This window comes from Rhea americana, unplaced genomic scaffold (assembly GCF_003343005.1).
Source record: "Rhea americana isolate MKP2758 unplaced genomic scaffold, rheAme1 scaffold_17, whole genome shotgun sequence".
Lineage (NCBI taxonomy): Eukaryota > Metazoa > Chordata > Aves > Rheiformes > Rheidae > Rhea > Rhea americana.
In genome coordinates this window covers 1825834-1845208 of record NW_028185816.1, presented here as the reverse complement: position 1 = coordinate 1845208, position 19375 = coordinate 1825834, and the positions used below count along the sequence as shown (strand labels likewise).

The 19375-nt window shown below is 38.4% G+C and overlaps 1 protein-coding gene across 4 annotated transcripts in view; it reads left to right on the top strand.

The window, feature by feature from the left end:
* Positions 1-19375, top strand: part of HIPK3 (homeodomain interacting protein kinase 3) — a 413563-nt gene that overhangs the window by 57170 nt on the left and 337018 nt on the right. The window lies entirely within an intron of this gene.

The window sequence follows — 19375 nt, the reverse complement described above, 5'->3', positions numbered from 1 at the left end:
ACTAAACCTTTTTCAGACTTACTTTACATTGACTACTACATCTTTTGTATCRCTTATCTCTACAAATTCAGTAAAAAGCTAGTAAACCAGGGCAAGGAGTGAGTTGGTTTAAAATACATTGTATCTATTCAAGATGGAACTGAAAACTTGTGCAGCTCATTTCCAGGCCTGATGAAACTGAAGTGATTGGTGTTCATGCCAGAAGAACCTAATTATTATTTGACTATAGATGGTAAACAAGAATATTTCGTGTATAGTGTTCCTACAAATATTCAGATTAATCACCTGCATTCCTTATTAYTTAATTACACGTAACAGCTAAGGATTTAAAAACTCCATGAAATTCATCAACAAAATACTGAATCGGGAAGCAGGAAGATTGATGCATCTTCATATGTTACACAAAAAAGTACACAAAAGAAAATAAAAAGTCAAGTAACTTGAGAGTTCCTTTTAGTGTAATAGCTGTACACTATTTAAGAGACTGTTAGTTCAGTCCTTCAGGACAAAGGTGTGAGAGCCTTAAAAAGGCAGCATGAATTCTGGGAGGTTCTAGAAAACAAGCGCGAAGGTTCTTGTGTCTGCTGATAATTCTTTACAAATTTATAATTCAGCAGATATTCAAGATTTTCCCACTTAGTTTAGATTTTATTTATTTAACCAATGACAGATTATGGTAAGCTATTACTATTCCCACTTACTTGCCCTTGGCAAGAAGTGACAAGGAAGAGACTATGTTACTGGACAGCCTGGCTGGGYGCTCCTACTATAATCACAGAATGGTTGAGTTTGGAAGAGATCTCTGGAGGTCATCTAGTCCAACCCTGCTCAAGCAGGGTCATCTACAGTATGTTAGACAGAATTGCATCCAGGCARCTTYTGAGTATCTCCAGAGAAGGAGACTCCACAACCTCTCTGGGCAGCCTGTTCCAGTGCTCTGTTACCTTCACAGTAAAGAATTTTTTCCTCATATTCAGGCAGAACTTCCTGTGGTTCAGTTTGTGCCCGTTGCCTCTTGTCCTGTCRCTTGGCACCACTGAAAAGAGTCCAGTCCCATCCACTTGACACTCTCCCTTMMGGTACTTGTACACATTGATAAGATCCCCCCTCAGTCTTCTCTTCTCCAGGCTAAACAAGCCCAGCTCTTGCAACCGTTCATCACAGGGCAGATGCTCCAGCCCTCTGATCATGTTCATAGCCCTACGCTGGACTCTCTYMAGTAGCTCCATGTCTCTCTTGTCCTGGGGAGCCCACAACTGGACACAGGACTCGAGATGAGGCCTCCCCAGGGCTGAGTAGAGGGGCAGGATCACCTCCCTYGACCTRCTGGCAACRCTCTTCCCAATGCACCCCAGCATGCCGTTGGCCTTCTTGGCCACAAGGGCACATTGCTGGCTCATGGTCGACTTGTCATCCACCAGCACTCCCAGGTCCTTCTGTGCGGAGCTGCTCTCCAGCAGGTCAGCCTGTCCTGGTGCCTGGGGTTATTTCTCCTTAGGTGCAGGACCCTGCACTTGCCCTTGTTGACCTTCGTGAGGTTCCTCTCCATCCAGCTCCCCAGCCTGTCCAGGTCTCTCTGAATGGCACCTACTGTGCACTCCTCTAACCCACACTTCCTGAGCTTGCCTGCGAGGGTGTTACGGGAGACRGTGTCAAAAGCCTTGGTGMCGTCAAGGTACACGACGTCTGCTGCTCTCCCCTCATCTACCCAGCCAGTCATTCCATCCTAGAGGGCTATCAGGTTGGTTAAGCAGGCTTTCCCCTTGGTGAATCCATGCTGACTACTCCTGATCACCACCTTTTGCTCCATATGTCTGGAGATGACACCCAGGATGAGCTGTTCCATCCCCTTTCCAGAGATGGAGGTGAGGCTGACTGGCCTGTAGTTGCCTGAGTCCTCCTTCTTGCACCTTTTGAAGGCTGGAGTGACATTGGCRTTCTTCCAGTCCTCAGACACTTCTGTTCTCCATGACCTTTCAAAAATGATGAAGAGTGGTCTAGTAATAGGAGTGATAATAGTAATAATTTACAGTTTGCTGATTTCAAGTTGATTCTTCTTCCATTGCAGATAGCCCATCAGATGCAGAACTGTTCTGCTGGTGGTGCTTATTCAGTGGTCTACCTGCAAATTTTAGCTGTAGATTTGTTTTAATTGTATTTATGGTCCTTAATACCCATTGACTGGAGACATATAAAATAATAATCTAAAATTATTAGAAATAGAAAATTTTCTGCAACTTTCATCTTCCTCTGAGAAAATCATGGCATTTAGATACCAGGGTTTGTTTATATATATATATTATATAGAATTTTGACATACTTGCTGAATGAGTCTGTATGCTAGCAACTCCATGTCTAGCTTGTTGCTACCATGTGTGTATGTTAGAGGTGTGTATAGTGTTGTGTGTAGTAAAGTATGAGCAAGCACTGTTTGTTTGTGGATGTACTTTTTATATATATAATATAAAAATGTTTTCTTCTTCTCCAGACGTGTGTGTGTGTGTGCGTGTGCCAGTTTTGTCTCAGTGTAAGAACTTTACATAGACAAGGAATTTAACTCGTGAAAAGATTAAATGACATCCGTGTAAACTCATAYGGTATGTACATCTAAGATTCCCCAGTTACTAAGTTGCACTGAAGTGCTTTGTAAATATTCACGTTCTTTAGTAGAAGATCATACTCTCTTACCTCTGATAGTTTTCGAACCCTTCTGCAAAGCAGCATTTAACTCAGTATTTTTTAAAGTAAAAGAAGACATGTAAAGAAAACAACAATCTGGCAAGTTTGCCCATTAATTAGGGTTGGAGTTTTGGTATTTCACTTAGGTTAAATCTTGGTTAAGATCTTTTTTAATATTGTTTCTAGTTTGAAAAAAATACTGCTATTATACTTCAGTATATTTTCACTGTAAAAGTAAAACTTTTCAGAAGTAAACTTTTTTWAAGCATGTTGGATTGCATCATGGATGCATGAGTCTCTATTGGTTGAGTGATTCAAACTAATTTTGTGTAGCTTGTCATGCTGTTTGTCAGCATGTTAGTTTTACTGCTTTGGAAGCACCTGGATAGCATAAATAACATCCAGAAATAGGAATTTGATCCTGAAAGCTTTCGAAATAGATGATGCCAGGGAAATTTGAAAAGAGAAACCTTAGAAAGAAATAAAGGGTCTTCAGAGAATATGTCATATGAAGGTATTTGCTATGACAGAGGTCGTGCTTCTTGTCAACTGTGTAAGGWACTACTTCATAAATCTAACTATATCCTGAACGGTTTTGTGTTAGAGAAGGGTGGGAGTGACAGTGCAGGTTTGACTTGTTTCACTATGACTTGTTGAAACAAACTCTTTAGAAGAATTGAGTAGCAATTGAGACATTGGAAACTCACTTTAACTTCAGTGGTGTTTAACTTCAGCTGTTTGTTCAGTCTACTTAAAAATCGAATATAATCAATGTTTTTCTATTTAAAGCTTCAAATTAAATCCCATTAGAGTTTAAATTGAAAATACATTTTTTAAAATGCTTATTCTCAACATCACCTCTTATTAGCAGGATCACAGTTATATTCCTGCCTAAAATTTTTACAAATTATTTATTTGCTGTACACGGCTATCATGAGCCTTACATGTAACTCTTATCAGTGGAGATTGCTATCTGTTCAGAAATGACCATGCATGAGATCTTGTTTCACTGAGCTGCATCCACAACATACTACTTTTATCCAGGAAATACCTAAATAAATGTCAATGTCATGTGATACTTGGCCTATTCTGATCTGTAGAAGCACTCAGTCAAGCCTGAGAACTTAAAGCAAAAGGTATTAAGCAGATTTTTTTTTTTTTTTTTGCGTTTTGTTTTTGAACCCTCTCTTGAAATGCCTTTAAACAGTAGTGTAAGATGACTGAAAGGAGGAGACTTGCCCTCCCACAGCCTCGGGCTGCTTGTTCTAAACCCTGCGGCCCCATGGCTCTGTGTCACAGGGCCGCACAGAGGGGGGAAGCTGTGCAGTGGTGGCTTGGATTAGCCTACGTGAGATCCGCACTTTCACTTCGCTCTGCRTCTGCCTGGGTACTTGTGCCGGTACAAGGAGGCAGGTGCCGTGGGGAAAGGGGAGGAACTATTTCTTTCTGGTGACGATTTTAATTTACTACAATTGCTAGGTCACTTATGCCATGCCCATTTTCAAAAATGAGATTTGGAGTTCCCATACTGAAAGAGTAGGCCCTTGTGTATATGTGGAAGGGTATGCTGAGTGCTCGAGAGAGGCCTGTGGAAAGGTGTTGCGTAAGTGAGTAAAGAGGAAGCTCAACACTCCGGGGTGTTTTATTTATTTATTTAAAAAAAAAAAAAGCAAAAGCTTGTTTCTGGAAGTACTGGAATTAATTATTGCAAGAATGGAAAATGCCACTAAGTCTACTGTTGCAGTGTCTGAATGGTAATAGCATGTTTTAGATCTGTAAGAGGCAGTGGGTAATGAATTGGAAAAACAAACAATAACACAAAGTTATGAATTAAAGCAGGGAATATAATATAGATAGGTGGATGGACAGTGGAGTGACTTAAATTTCACCTTATCCTGGCCTATAACGGAAGGAGAAGCGACATGATATTAATTGTTGAAGACATTAAGATACTTTAATATGAGAAGAGATCATAAAGAATGGGACTATTTAATTCTGAAGGATATAGACGGAGAGGGAAAAAAAGGAGACAGAATAATAATGATTTGTTATTTTCTTTCTTCTGCTTCAGCTTTTTCAAGCAAAGAAAAAGAAAGAATGGTTAAAATGAATATAAAAGTAGTTTTTGACATCTCCTTACCTTCTGGAAAGTGCAACTTTGCTGTTATGTATTGCTAGAAATTAAATTATTCACTTGCAAAGATAAAGAATAGTCATTCTATGAATAAATATTTACCACAATACCCTGTCTTAAGGTTTTTTGTTTTTCCTTTTTTTTTTAATTTAAAGCTGAAATGTTGTTATGTGTACTGTTTTCCTAAAAGATAGTGTCTATGCTTACRTACTGTTTTTATGCTGATCTGGATGTTAGTATTTGTGGGACGGAGGGGTCTTGTATGCAGAGCTTTTTCTTTGCTGCTGGCTTCATGCATTATATGCTTGTTGACCTTTTATGAGTGATGTAAGTAGGTAAGTAACTAGGCAGCGTATACACTTTGAAAAGACAAAGATCCTGTTACATATAAAGTAGATGATCAAGCTTTTGTCATGTATGGAAATGGTATGAAAAGTATGTGGCTTTTCTTTCTTCTTGGACACCTGTGCTCTGAATCAAGAGAGCTGGAATCTGAGATGAAAAGCTTCCTTTTTCTCCTTTATTGCACAACACCAGCTGGAAAGTAGGGGAATCAACAGATGGCTTGTATTTCTGAATCTCTTCCCTCTCACAGTCACATGGTGAGTCGGGAAGGTCTCCTCAGGTGTGGTGATCTCCTTTCACTCTGGTAGTCATTTTCCTTTCTTTCATGTTTCTCATAATAAGATGTATACTTGCCTATATACCTGSCTGCCTAAATGAATGCTTTGGGAAGTGGGTTTGAGAAGAGGGGCTTCAGCACATCTCTTTCTGCTGGTATCCTTTCCAGGATTTATTTTTCCGGAAAAACTTCTATTCAAGGATATAGTTCTTCCTTTTTGAAACAGTTAAGGAATTTTGTTTTAATCATCAGCTAATACCCAGGTGGCTTCTGAAATTCATTCTGCACTTCTGAACTTCAAAAGTGCTCACTGTTGTGGATATTGTTCAGCCTTTGTGCAAAGGAGTTGATACGTAAAACTTCAGTTAAAAGATGCACGGTTCCATCTAATGACAAAATCTCTGTAGTGGGGTTTGATAAAATGCTAAAACATCGTCTTTCTTCATTATTTTTTATTCCTCTACTTGTTACTCCCCTATAACAGCAGTTGAGTTCATAAAATGCATTTTGATATTTGCCTTACATGCCAAGCGTAGATCACTAAGGCAGAGTTTGTAACAGCAACTTTGTGTATGCAGATTTCTGTGACTTCTAGGGCTCATCATTGGTTGAGTCTTACCTTCTCAAGGAGAGTCACCTTTATGCTGATTTGATTTTGGGGTTGTCTTCCTAGAGGACAGGATTTTGAAAATGAATTCTTGGAAAACCTTTATAAAAACTACCACTCAAAGTTGTTTTAACATCCTGAACTTACAGTCTTTGCTTGCCTAGGAGTGAGTGTGGTGTTTCATTGTTCCTTACATGCAGCCTCAGAGGGGAGTTTAACAGTCATTCTTCCAAGTGCTTGCATAGCTGCACTTGCAGTTAAATTTCCTGTCTTCCATCTTCTGTCTCCTAAGAAAATATCAACTTCATTATACTGTATCAAATTGTACTACTGCTAAGGTACAGGTGTAAATTTTAACAAAAAAAAAAGTATTTTGGGGAGCCAATGAGGCTACTCTTAACATCCTAGAGATCTATACTTAAACTGCTATTTAGCATGGTCAGATGGGTTGTGGGGGTGGGAGGAGTCAATGAGGAGCAGCATAATTGATTTCTGTATAAAAGGAGTGAGTGACCTCCTGAACCTGTGCTAGCTTCTTGCATTGCTCAAGTGATGCAGAATGAAACGTGCTTGATTATAGAGTAATGCTCATAACTTGGAAATGTTTTTCTGCTCTATTGGTGACAGGAATAACATACGGTTCTGGTTTATTCAACTGTGTGCCCACAAGGAAAAGCAAGTGCTTGAGCAGATGAACTAAGTAGGCGTTAACTCGTTYCTGCATCAGTCAGTGATATCCTTTCTCCCTCCTTCCAATTAAGGGTAACCACTTATCAGTAATGTTGTTTCCAGACAGAATGCCAAATGTCACTGGTGTTGCAGCAGAGCTCAGAGAGATGGAAAAATCACTTCTGGATGTATTCCTGTTGGATGAGAACAGTCCTTTTTCTCTCTGTCCTTTTACTCTCCCTTTCTGTGAAGAATCAGAGAGGATGGAAAGAAGAGAGATACATTGCATTTTGTAGTTCTGACACTGCTACTATGCAAATTCCTCCATCCCTTCTTCTCCACCTGCACACAGTTGCCAAGAGTTGTAAGTTCATCTGTTTGGTTCCAGGCATCTCCTAGTGATTAAGAAGGCTCATTGATTCCTTAAGATGAAGGTTTCATTTGATTGAGTGGGGACTATGGTAGTTCTCACTCATCCAGTCAGTCCTGCTGCAGTTCAACAGAGTGATTAGATCCAGGTGAATCTCTTGTGCTGTAAGAACTTTGGAAAAAGAATAGAGTAATTGAGATCTGTCACTTAATTATGGTCTATCCGCTGGACTTTAGTGAGGACTAGGTACATGCGCTGTGGTTGTTGCATTAGGACTGTTTTTTGTATTTATATCTTTTTCATATTTCATAACTTTCATATTTAAAGTCAGAATAAAACAAAAATAACTTATGCTGTTTTTTTCAAATTAATGAATTTTATTTCATCTCTTGTTCCTTCCCTTTCTCGTCTACATCCTTTGAAATGAGAGAGTTCCAGTGGTGCTGGGTATTCTTAGACAGGCTTGGATTCTCAGTGAACTTTGCAACTTCATTAGCTCATTCCATGCCATTCCAGTGATTTCAAAGAAAATAGGTTGACAATACCTTCCTGGAGTGTTTTTATTGGTTTAATTGAATATGTTTTTTTTTCGGTGTATGTATGTGTGTGTTTTTATATTATATTGGGTTAGGATTGTAGGCATAGTACATTCTTATCACTCAGTGGGAAGCAGCACACTAATCCATTGCGTTGGAGTACTTTGTGATTAGTCATAACATCGTGTCAACATATAATTTACATATGTTTAGAATATCAACTCAAAAACTTTATGTAAAAATAAATTAATATGTTACTATAGTTTTTATTTATAGGGACAATCAAAGAGAGAAATTGTGTAAAATTGAAATCTCAGAAAGCAGCTGCTTTTTCAAGCCTACCCATTGCTGTCACATTGAACTTTCCTAAATAAGGCTTATGTAGAGTGTAATGTTTTCTTTTCTCCTTTCACAATATCTAATATTCTTTTTCAAACAAAAAAAAAATCTGATTTTTAGATGTGTAAACAGGAAGCAAAGCTCTCTTAATAAGTTGAATTTTCTTTTCTGCTAGTTTGGGAAGCACAGTACCAGAACAAGCTAAAAATTCCTCTGTAAACAACTTGCACTTAAACATGCTAGCAGATGTTATTCTATCACTTTGAACTGTGCATCACTGAAGTGTATTGGGATATCTTAAAATAGTTAGGGGTGGTGGCCAGAGACTCTATACTACTATAGATGGTGAGGCTGTTTCGCTGTTGCAGTGAAATAAGCCAGAAGTACATGCTGCTAAGGGCATTTGCTTGCTCAAGGTCAGCAATGTTCGAAGTCAGCTGCTATACTTGTGAGCACGGTTACTGTCAGTAGTATATACGGAAAGAGAGTCCTGATAACATGATAATGTAAGGAATTGCTGTTATGAGTAAATTGAGACACTCTTAACGTTTTCCCTCCTTTAAAGTTGCAGTACTTATTTTCTTATCTAAACAAAAAGAATTTGGCATCAAGATAAGCTGCTGTGACATGTGTCTGCTGAACAAATTGTTATTTTGATTTGGCAAGATTTTATCTGCACTTTTTGCAAAGTCTTTGTTCATTTTTTAGTTGAGTTAATATTTTAAACTTCTATTTTATGGTTACCAGGACCTAAGCAAAGCCATTATAAGTGTTGTTCAGGTTTGGGAAACTTAGTTTGGCATAACTACATATTTATATGTATTTGATAACAAAGCTAATATTGATTCTATATTATTTTCAACCCAGCATAATGTGGTTTATAATACTCTTACTCGCTGAAGAAACAGAGCAGAAGAGCATATCTTTTTTTTTTTTTTTTTTTTTTTGATGTGGAAAAGAATGGGAGGGCTACTGCAAATCTCCCCCCTCCGCCCCAAAATCTGTACGAATATCTTGAGGGTGGGAATGGGTGAAATAGTGGCAGCCTCTCTGAGTTGCCTGTCCATTTTGAGATACGTAATTTCCAAATAACAGTAAGATAGGGATAACACAAAGCATTATGTGCTACCATGTAACTGATGGGGATTCAAATAATGTCAGTGTAGATTTTGAATTAGTARTGATAGTAGGAGCAACAGTTTAAATCAGAATTTAAGTGATGGCTTTTCTTGGTCTTTAGACTGCTACAGTCKAAAGGAGATTCTTGTACTTAAAAATCTTGGTCTACTGGTAATTGGACAGCAAAAATTGRTTGAAGTGCAAGCATAATATAGTTTTTAAAAGTAGTACTTTTGTGTGAGTGGCTGAGTTTTTACTCACAGAAAGTTGTGCTGATGAGATGAAAAGTAAAATGAGTTTTACTCAAATGAGCATTTCAGAAARCTCTCTGAATCCCTATGTGTGTGTAGTTGTAAAGCATGTGGGAGGGGGGGGGATACTGTGGCCTTCAGTCCCATGGCATCATTAGTAGAAGCACAAGGTGCTGCACAGATCCCACGAAAAAGGGACGAGGGGAAGCGTTTCCTTTTGGACACTGCCTTCCACCTTTCTGTTTGGAATCGTGTGACTGCAAGCTGACTCCAGCTGCTAGGCCTTTGCACCAGAATCTCACTATTAGCCTATATAGCAGTAGAGCAGCAACTGCATCCGTGCTTTTTAGTGAAGGTRTGTGTAAATGATGGTAAAAAGAGAATGCTTTAGGGTTTATCTAAATGCCTTGTGCTTCCAGGAGTCTAATCTCTGCTGCAAAAGCTGTTTTTTTTGTTTGTTTTGTTTTGTAAACCAGCTATAAAGTTAGAAAGCTGTTCTGGTCATAATTCTAAGGGCAGAAGCTATTTTTAGTAATTTGCTCTGGAAGTATATATTATTTGGAAATGTATGATATCTAGATTTTTATGTAGGCAGTAAATTAGTATGTATTGTGTAAAATACACTGTGTTACCTGGATTGCAACATAGTAGGATCCTGGCTATTATGAAGCTATTATGAASAAATGCCCCAATATATCTTCAGAGTGAGCAAATCAAACCTGTTCTCATCTGTCTCTGTTCACCTCATGGCAGAAACTCTATGGATTTCAAGATTTCTCATTCTTATCTTCATGGTGTACAATATGCTGGGCTTAGCCTATTTAAAACTCCCTAAAGGTGTGGAACAGAGCAGTTTGTAGGTTGTGCTGTTGGTCTGCCATTGAGCTTTATCCAGGTAGGTTCACTGTGCAAAAGAGCTACAATGAAATGTTTGTGAAATTTTGTTTCACAGTGTAAGGACTCTTACAGATTTTGCCATTTTCYGTTTATAAGTGCCAAGAACGTTTCTGCTGTCTTAGAGGCAATATAGCAGTCTGTAATGAAGTATCATCTACTCACATAGTTCTCTGAATTCAGAATTTGAATTTTTAAACAATATTTTCAATGCCTTACTGGATATTTTTGAGAACCGTAAGTCCTCATTCTTATAGTCAGTCATTCATTAGGTGTTTAAAACATTTCAAAACATCAGWTATTTCATGATGAAATCTCTCGTGAGAGTATGCTTTTGGTTTCAATTTCAATTATGTGTGCATATCCAATCTTTTTTAAAAAAGCTGTTACTTTACAATAATATCAGTATTCATAGCGTGTGTATGTATAAATACATATRCATAATGAAACTGAGCTTTCTCTTTTGATTTTGCAGATTTGCAACTAATGTGGATTTATCATGACTTGTTGTCAAAAGTTGATTCTAGACATTGAATTGGAACAGATTTTTCGTTAGCATTTTTATTACCTTCTCTCAGTGAAATGTACTTGCCAGCATAGCTTTGAAAACATGCATGCACCATATAGATTATGTACAAGGTTTTAAAATTATAAGCACATAGCACTCTCAAGAAAAGACTTTTTTTTTTTTTTTTTTAAATCAGTACTACTATAGTTTTATCAATGAATATACTTCATTTTTTAAAATCAGTTTGGGCTATTAGGGTATGCTTTAGGTCAAAAAGTCTGATGCCAAAAGTATCATTTGTACTGATGATACTATATACTGGTATGAGTGCTGGGTGGGTTTGTTTGTTTGTTTGTTTGTTTTTTAATAAGGCATGTTATTTAACCAGGGATGTTTTTAAGAATGTTTTTAACATCGTGTAGTTTTAATGTTTCCACTCACTATATGAATGTTTTGAGATATGTTTAACACATCATATTCTGCATCTTCTGCTTGGCCATGTTTCTGAATTCAGTAAAGTAGTTGTAGATAATTGGTTTTGGGGTCCTTTCTTATGGTAAATGTAGAGGGTATAAAACAGATCTTTGACTTCTCCAGGGAATTATCTGGCRAATGAATTCTGCTGTGGCTAATACCAATGGGAGACAGCAGGATTGGAGAGTGGTCTGGCCGCTCGCCTTTTCCTGGCATTAGCACAAGAGATTGCGGGGCATAGCGTCTGTGCACTGGTGCATTTGATGCTCCCRTAATGAGGCAGATCACACTGGGTGCAGACCTGGGTGGAGATGCAACGGTTTTGGGACCCTTTGCCTTTTTGGAGCAGGAGTTAAAAGGGGAACAGAGAGCCTAGCTTTGATAATGGAGTCCTAAAAATGGAAAAGGAGGAAAGAATTTGTAGTTTATGCAGGGTGATTTCTCACTGTGTTTTCAAATGTTAGGTTGTCATCTAGTCTTAAATTATTTCAATTAGTTCCACTGTGAAAATATTCTTAAAGGCTTTCCTGTGCAGATTATGTTGCTGGGAAGGCTTTGTAGTTATAGTTTATACTTGTATGATGATGCTAATTATTTTATCTGTGTAGAAAAGTGCTCACAAATGCCACCTGTCAAGTGTTCAACTGATACTTGTAATTTATTTCTTGCAATTTCTTTATTGGTCTCTCCATCTTACTTGTAGTTGACMTATATGGGTTGCATATCTCACCAAGTTGACATACGCTCCTATTTTTACCTTACCCAAACCACTCATGTCCCTAGTGGTGTTCTGCTCTGTGTGATCTACAGATTTAACATAGTGTTTAATGTAGGCCCCAGTTGTTTTAGATTACCATGTGTCAAGGAGCTATCAAAAGAGGTTAGGAAACCGAAAGATACTTAAGTAGGGGAAAAAATTGTAACACTTTAGTATATTAAATAGAAGAATAAATAGCAATTAGTGTGTATCGTTAGTGCCTGTTGCATATCTTAATTCCTGGTCCGCAGGAGTAGKTAGTTGTGCAGTGGTACAATGTGTAGTTTAAGAAAGATGGTTTGTAGCCATGGAGCTGTTTCTGATATAACAGCTTCAGAATTACCTAAACCTAATTAACACTAGTTTTATGTCATTTTTTTTTATTTCTGCTTTTTTGAAGGTTGCATTGGCTGTGATAGTTAAGCATTCACACATGAGAAACACCTATTTGTGTTTACGTTTCTATCAACATTCTTAGCCTCTGTACCGACCATATCGAATGACTCATCTTCTCCATTGTAATGTAAGTGTACAGTGTAAAATTTAAAAGAGAAGCCTCAAAACTTATTCCAACAGTTACTGTGAATTTGATTGAAGAGAGGCCATGTCCCTTTCACAGTTTCCTGTTTTATGGATTTTTTTTGACACTTCAGCACTTTCGTTTTATATGTGCAGAGAATCTAGCTTACATGAGTGTTGGCTGACTCCTGTAGGCCTCTGAAGTAATGCTGGTGTGATACCTATTAAATAATTCAGTTATCAACCAGCGTGCATGTGTAAGTTGCATTTCCCCCAGGATAAGTAGTCTATATTGACTTTAATATAGAAGATGGTGTTATATAAATAAGGAATGCCAACTGCAGAACAGGGGCCTCCATCCTTCCTTACTGACAAAATTAAAAGTATACTAGACTATGCTTTGTAATTAATGTTCCCCCCAGTTTCCTAGTTTGTATATGTGTGCTGCAGTCCACTGATGGTATGCTGAAACACAGGCCAGGTGTATGCCCAGAGCAGGCAGGGAACAGCTCAGCGGGCATGGAAAGCTCGTGCAGAGCCGGGTGCCTGAGCGTGGCCCTCCGCACGCCGCCTGGGGCTGTTACCAGGGCTGTTCTCCAGTAGTGGGACTAACCACACTGTTTGGGACACCTCTCACTGGTTAAGGAGGTCTGTACCTTTTTAGAAAGCAACTGTTAATTTTTCGTTGCTTAAATAACACAAATGAAACACCATTAATTGTAGTGGTGTGTTTGCATTGTTTATCTATTTATAAGGACATGCGTGTGCCCTAAATCTTTTTGTTGTTGATGCAGTAGTTATGTGAATTACATTGTGTATYTCAAATGCATATAAACCAGATGCAGCAACTCCCTGTCTCTTGTGACTGTGCTTTGATTTCCGCTTTGCTTCACAGGTTTATAAAGGTATTTTCAAACTTTMCCTCGATCTTTATTTTTTCTGAGCCTGTAACTTAAGAACTCTCTTCACATTTTGCAAGCAACTGACTTCTGGGAAATGCAGCAAAAATGAAAGCAGTACACAGTGCAACCTGTGAAGGCAAAAAACAAAAGTATTCTGTAGTTTAATAGCAGCGGTTATGTTGATGATTTCATTCTTTAGCTCATATATTTAGTCATGATATATAGTGATGCAGCTTAATTTTTCTTTTCCTGGCACAAGACTGTTTTGGTATAACTTTTAAACATCTCTTTGAATGTTATCTTGGCTTTTTAAATTAATCTTTAACTGGTTATCAGTATGTCTCTGGAGTTTCTCTGCATATGCTGCATTTGTAATTTTGCAGTGATGAGTTGTGAGGACAAGAAATAGGTACTATTTTGAAGATGGGGCTTTGACTTTATTGGAGGGTTACACTGTTTAGACCTGTGTTACTGTAGACAGCCATGTAATGCAAGAAATTGCTGTGATAAGAAATAAAGTAGATGCTGGGTGAATCTAATCTAATATATTTTTTTTCTTCCCCCTCCCCCCTTTAGAGTTTGTATATTCTTTTGGCTGACTTCTTAAGGAAAAAGAATATGTACGCATGTGCATTTGTCCTAGTCACAGAATCACAGAATGACTGAGGTTGGAAGGGACCTCTGGAGATCATCTAGTCCAACCTCCCTGTTCATACRGGGTCACCTAGAGCATGTTAGAAAGGGTTGCAACCAGGCAGGTCTTGAATGTCTCCAGAGAAGGAGATTCCACAACCTCTCTGGGCAACCTGCTCCCGTGCTCTGTCACTCTCAGTCCTGTTGAAACCTGATGAGTATTTTAAACTGAATCTGACAGAAGATAAAAGCAGTGAGGATGTCACGAGAAGCAGTGTGAGCACAGCAGCTGCTGGGTAGCAGGAAGATTCAAGCTGGTGCTTACTGCAAGGTGGAAGGGAAGGCGTTAGCCATCACCCTTTCTGCCTTGCAGCAGCCGTCGGGCTAGTTAGCATGGCCATAGCTCTGGGCTACCTACCTTTTGTATACTCATTGCTTTTGAGATGCTATAGGCGGCAAAATAGGGATCTCGGTTAATTCACTCTTGGCTAGGGAGAGAAAAGAAGTACAAATCTGAAAGAACAGYAAAGTATAATTAATTTCAGTGTTTGATTCACTTATTTACATTTGTGTGGCGTAATAGTAGATTCTCTTCTGCAGCAGAATCTGGTACAAAGGCCTACAGAGAAATTTGTGAAAACCTCCCAGTTTTTTAAAGTAATCATTTCCTAATGTTTAAAAACAGCAMTTTTTGTCCTCTCTCCAGTGTATTGCCCAATGCTCACTTCTCGTGGCTGGCACTCCTGCTGCCCGAAGAGCAGCAAGCCATGCAGGCAAGGCGGGAGCTAACAAAACAAACAAACCAACACTCGCCTCCAGCCCCCAAATATATTGGAGAGTGGGAAGAGGGTGCACACTTGAGATAATTTCAGGGTAACTGTTCCTGTATATATACATATATATGGACTTACAGAACTGTAGAGGATGGGAAGTCTAAGGTAGCAAATGAGTGACAGAGGAAAGGAAGGTTAGGAGATGATATGAGGAAAGAAAAGTGTACAAAAGGAATCAACACAGACGGAATGGGCATAGAGAAAATGGAAGTAGAAYAGGCAAGAGGCTGGAAAGAGCCAAGAGGAGGAGTATGGTATCTCAACAGGAGTAAGAGTGCCGTTGGATAAGCTATTTCCTGCAGTTTGGTTGCCTCAGGAGGAATAAATRCATTTTTGTTCAATGCAGAATTTAATCTGAACCTGAAATCAGAAACTCCTTCMTGTTTTTAAACAGTGGTGATCCATTTATAAATATTGATTTAYTTGTCCCGTTTTCCTTCATTGTACTCATTTTCCCTCTGTTCTCCTTCAGAAGTCCTAGGCTAAAAGATATGTGGGATGGAAAATGGATGAGAGGATGTTTCTAAGGAGCAGATTTCTGAGTTTTGTCATTAGCCCTATCCTAGGCATTAGTGTACTTAAACAAACAAAAAAAATCTGTAARTTGCAGAAAATTACTGTCCAAAATTTCCACCAGATGTTTTTGTAGTGGGGAGCAAAAAACTTATCTTGAGAATGGCACCTAAATGTTTTATTTGAAGTATGTGATAGTGGACAAAAAGAAATTTTCATTGTAATGATTACTTTGAAACATCATGCTTGCCTATTAAATCAGTCTGAATTAAAATGAGAATTCTGTTTTGTCCTGCAGCTTCTATTTTTGTGTGATAGAATTTATTTCATGCTAAACTTAAGTTAGTCTTACTGATGCCAGATAAGTGAATATAATTGCAGTAAAATCCTGATGACTTTGCTTTTTACAAAGCATGTTTGACACTAGATAGAAGGATTGGGAGCTGGCTCTGTCTTGCTTTGCAAAGACTTATATTGACTTGCGTTCCCTCAGCTGATGGTGCAGGTCTATTGAAACCACTGCTTTTTAGGCATACAGACAAAACAGTTATATACATGTCTTCCAGTTATATATGTGTCTTCCCAGCCTAAGCAGGTGGAAAATGGAGAGGGAATGTATACAATAAAGGGCTGCTCTTAAAGTAAAGAGCTTGTCTGCTACCACAGCAAATCTGGAGTGAAGGCACAGAAGATAAAGACATCCTATATTATCCAACTCTTCCACGAAGTCTTGACTTCCTGATATCCTTATGTTATATGATACCTTCATATTATTAAGAGGTGTAACTTTCCCTCCCCCCCCAAGCTTAACTGTGATCATGAGGWAGCACTACCAGTGCTTCTGTACTCCTTGCCATACCTTGTTGGTTGGAGTTACGGCTCAGCRCTGTGGGCTCGCCTGGGTCACAGGAAGAGCACGTGTGAGCAGGGAAGGGGTGCTTGGCTCTGTCGTAGAAAGAGCTCACTCTAGTCGAAGGGTAGCGAGTTTGCACTTCCTTCTTGTGTTAAGGTTGTTGAAACGACTTCTAAACCAAGCATCTGGGTTTAGTTTCTCTCTCCTGTGTTGCTGCCCAAAGTGTCTTGTCAGACTGCTGAACTGCTGTACTTAACTTTCCCACTTTCAAGCAGTTGTTCACTAAAAAGCTTCTTTTTAGACAAGTGTTTTCTAATGCCTGACTGGTTGAACTAGCATGTAGGTTTTCCTGCTGAACTTCTTGTAGGTCTGAGCCTATGAGAAGGTATCAGGAAAATGGAAATTATTTCAGACTGTTGTAAAATATTCTCATGTGCTTGATGTCCGAAGGACTGCTACGTGGGATCTCTTGCATATGTCCAGGGGCACTGTCCTTTAACTGGAGCAGATCGCTTTTTGGGGATATCAGTAATGCTACTTATTCTTAGGAGTTCCAATTCCTGTCCTTCTGCTCTGAAGGAAGCATGCTTTGTGCCTGTTATCTTTTGCAGTATTTGCCTGTTGATAGACCCAAACAACTACTTATGGACTGGCATCCATCTGTGCCTTGCTACGTGCTAGTCTGCCTCATGGCCTACAGCAAACGCAGTAGACTCAATGTCTTCAATTTTAAGTCCTTAAAGAGCATGTACTTAAACTGTAATACACATGGAGAGGGTGTGTTTGAAGAACTTGTACTACACTGTAGGTAGGTAACTCTTGTCTGACAGTCGCCCACTAATCTGTGTAAGTATTTTGAATATTTAAGTACCTTAAGTAGTCAGCTTTGCTGCCTTAATAACATTTTACGTAATTGGGTCCTTCCCACACTCCCTGCAGGCTCAAAACTATATGACACAGTAGAATTTTAAATATGCAGAAGACATAGGGATGCAATGGAAGTAATTGAAAGAGGAACATATGTGATTATGTAATTTTCTGATTTTTTAATATGTGAGAATTTTTTTGTGAAAAATATCTTTTAATTGAACTTTCTTTCTAGATCTGTTGTACTAAAATTATTTACTGTTTTTTCTTGCTTTCAGTATACTGTCTTATGTTATTGAAGAACTGGTGAAATAGCGTATTTTTGATGTGTCTAAACATGGTCTCTGGTTTTAATTTAAACCAGATTTTAAGGGAAGAATGTTAATTTTGGTACCTTTAGTTTATATTCAAACTAACTTTCTAGGGTTTTTCTCCCATTAGCTATAATCCTTTTTTCTTCTTTGAGTTCACTTATGATGTGCCTAAGAAAAATTTGAAAGATTTTTAACCCTTTGAAACTTGATTTATGAAATGTGTGAAAGTGATAAATGCAAGTTTAGGATAATGTTTTTAGTGTACATTGTACTAAAATACAAGCAACACACAACTATGGTCAGTGTTTGTAAGGTGACAAATGTGTCTCAGTGATGACAGTAAGTTATCCTTTCCTTTACAAAGGAAAGAATTMTCTCTCTCCTAAATTCTGTGATTTCTCCTACATCAAACAGAACCTATTTAGGAAAAGGTGGGGTGAGGCAAAGATGAGCTGCAGGGTGCATGCATCAGCCTCTAATGATTACCTTGAAGAGTATAAAAACAGCACTGAATGATCAGAGATTTGTTCAGTATCTGATCTCCAATAGTGGCTGATAGTGAAAGCTGCAGCAAAGAAGCGAAGACTAGGGAGCAAAAATGAAGATACATTTCTGTTGATAGTTCCTAGTATATTCTCCTAGTTGCTATGATTGGTAGCTTATTAGCTTCCTTATGTTTAAGCTTTTGTGTGTGGTAACACACTAATGACACTTTTTTCCCCCCTTTTTAAAGTATGTAGACTTATAGCATCGCTCGCGACAGAGTTCCACAGTCCAGCTACATATTGCATGATATTGCTTTTGTATGTGTATAAATTGGTCCTAATCAGGAGCTGCTCTGTGTGCAAAAGATAATTTTATTGCATGAATGACCAGTGTTTTGAAATGAAATTGCTGGCTGCTGAATTTGCTGAGCCAGGCAAGAACGTAGACAGATTGGGTAAGTTCTGATGGAAAAATGTTTTCCCAAATTTTTCTAACAAGCTCCATTCAAGTATAGTAGAGTAGTACCTTTGCCAATAGCAAGTCAAGGAACTGTAGCTTGGTTCCTCAAAGAGTTCCTCTTTGGCAACAAGCACGCCTTTTTGTCTTTAACAAAAATGCTTTTTGCGGGTTGCGCTCCTAAGTGTGCTGAAACCTTTTTGGTCATTTCTCTGGCCTTTTGAAGGGACAGTTTGGACCCCCTCATTAGCAGTGGCTCATCTCTACTCTGTCTCCCACTCAGGTTTATTAACATCAAGAAACAAACAGTACTACTGGGAGAGGAGGAAGGAAGTAACCTTCAAAATTCCTCAGTTTTGAACAAGTTTTGTTTCTGTTACCAAACCTAATTTTAAAGTCAATTGTTTTTGTTTCAAGCATAACAGGAATTCACTGTARCTCTACTGTAAGCTTGCTCCTCTCTCTTTTTGGTTAGGTGCTGCAAGTAGGAAGAAATTAACCCACAAGTGAGGGTGGTGGTTGTCCTGAAGTTGCTCTTAGTGATTGCACCAGAACAGCAGGATTAGAATTTTCTTTTAATTACTATACCTTTACGTTATTATCCTGCAAAAATGGTAGGGAGAGGGCTCTGCAAAGTCTGAGGCTTTGAATAGCACAGCAGAAGGGATGTTTTCCACCAGCACTACCTTGAGTGCATGTGTATGTGCAAAGGAATTGTTATTTTAACAGTTACGCACTTCCTAGCTGAAGCTTTTCCATGTGTTAACATCTCTTAGATTTCCCATGCGCACTAGGAAGCAGGTAGAGGAAGTGATCATACATACATGTGAGTGTCTCTTTTGACTGGAAAAAAACATAAATGTTAACTGTTTCGATGAAAATTTAGAGATAGATTTTTATTATTATTATTATTTTCCCCTTCCCTTGAACATAGTACCTGGAGTTTGCCATCTAGATGTTAGTCAGTTTTTGTATGGTCAAAATAGAGTCTTTTAATTTTTCAATATTTGCTTTTTAGTTTAAAGATCTTTTAATCTTTT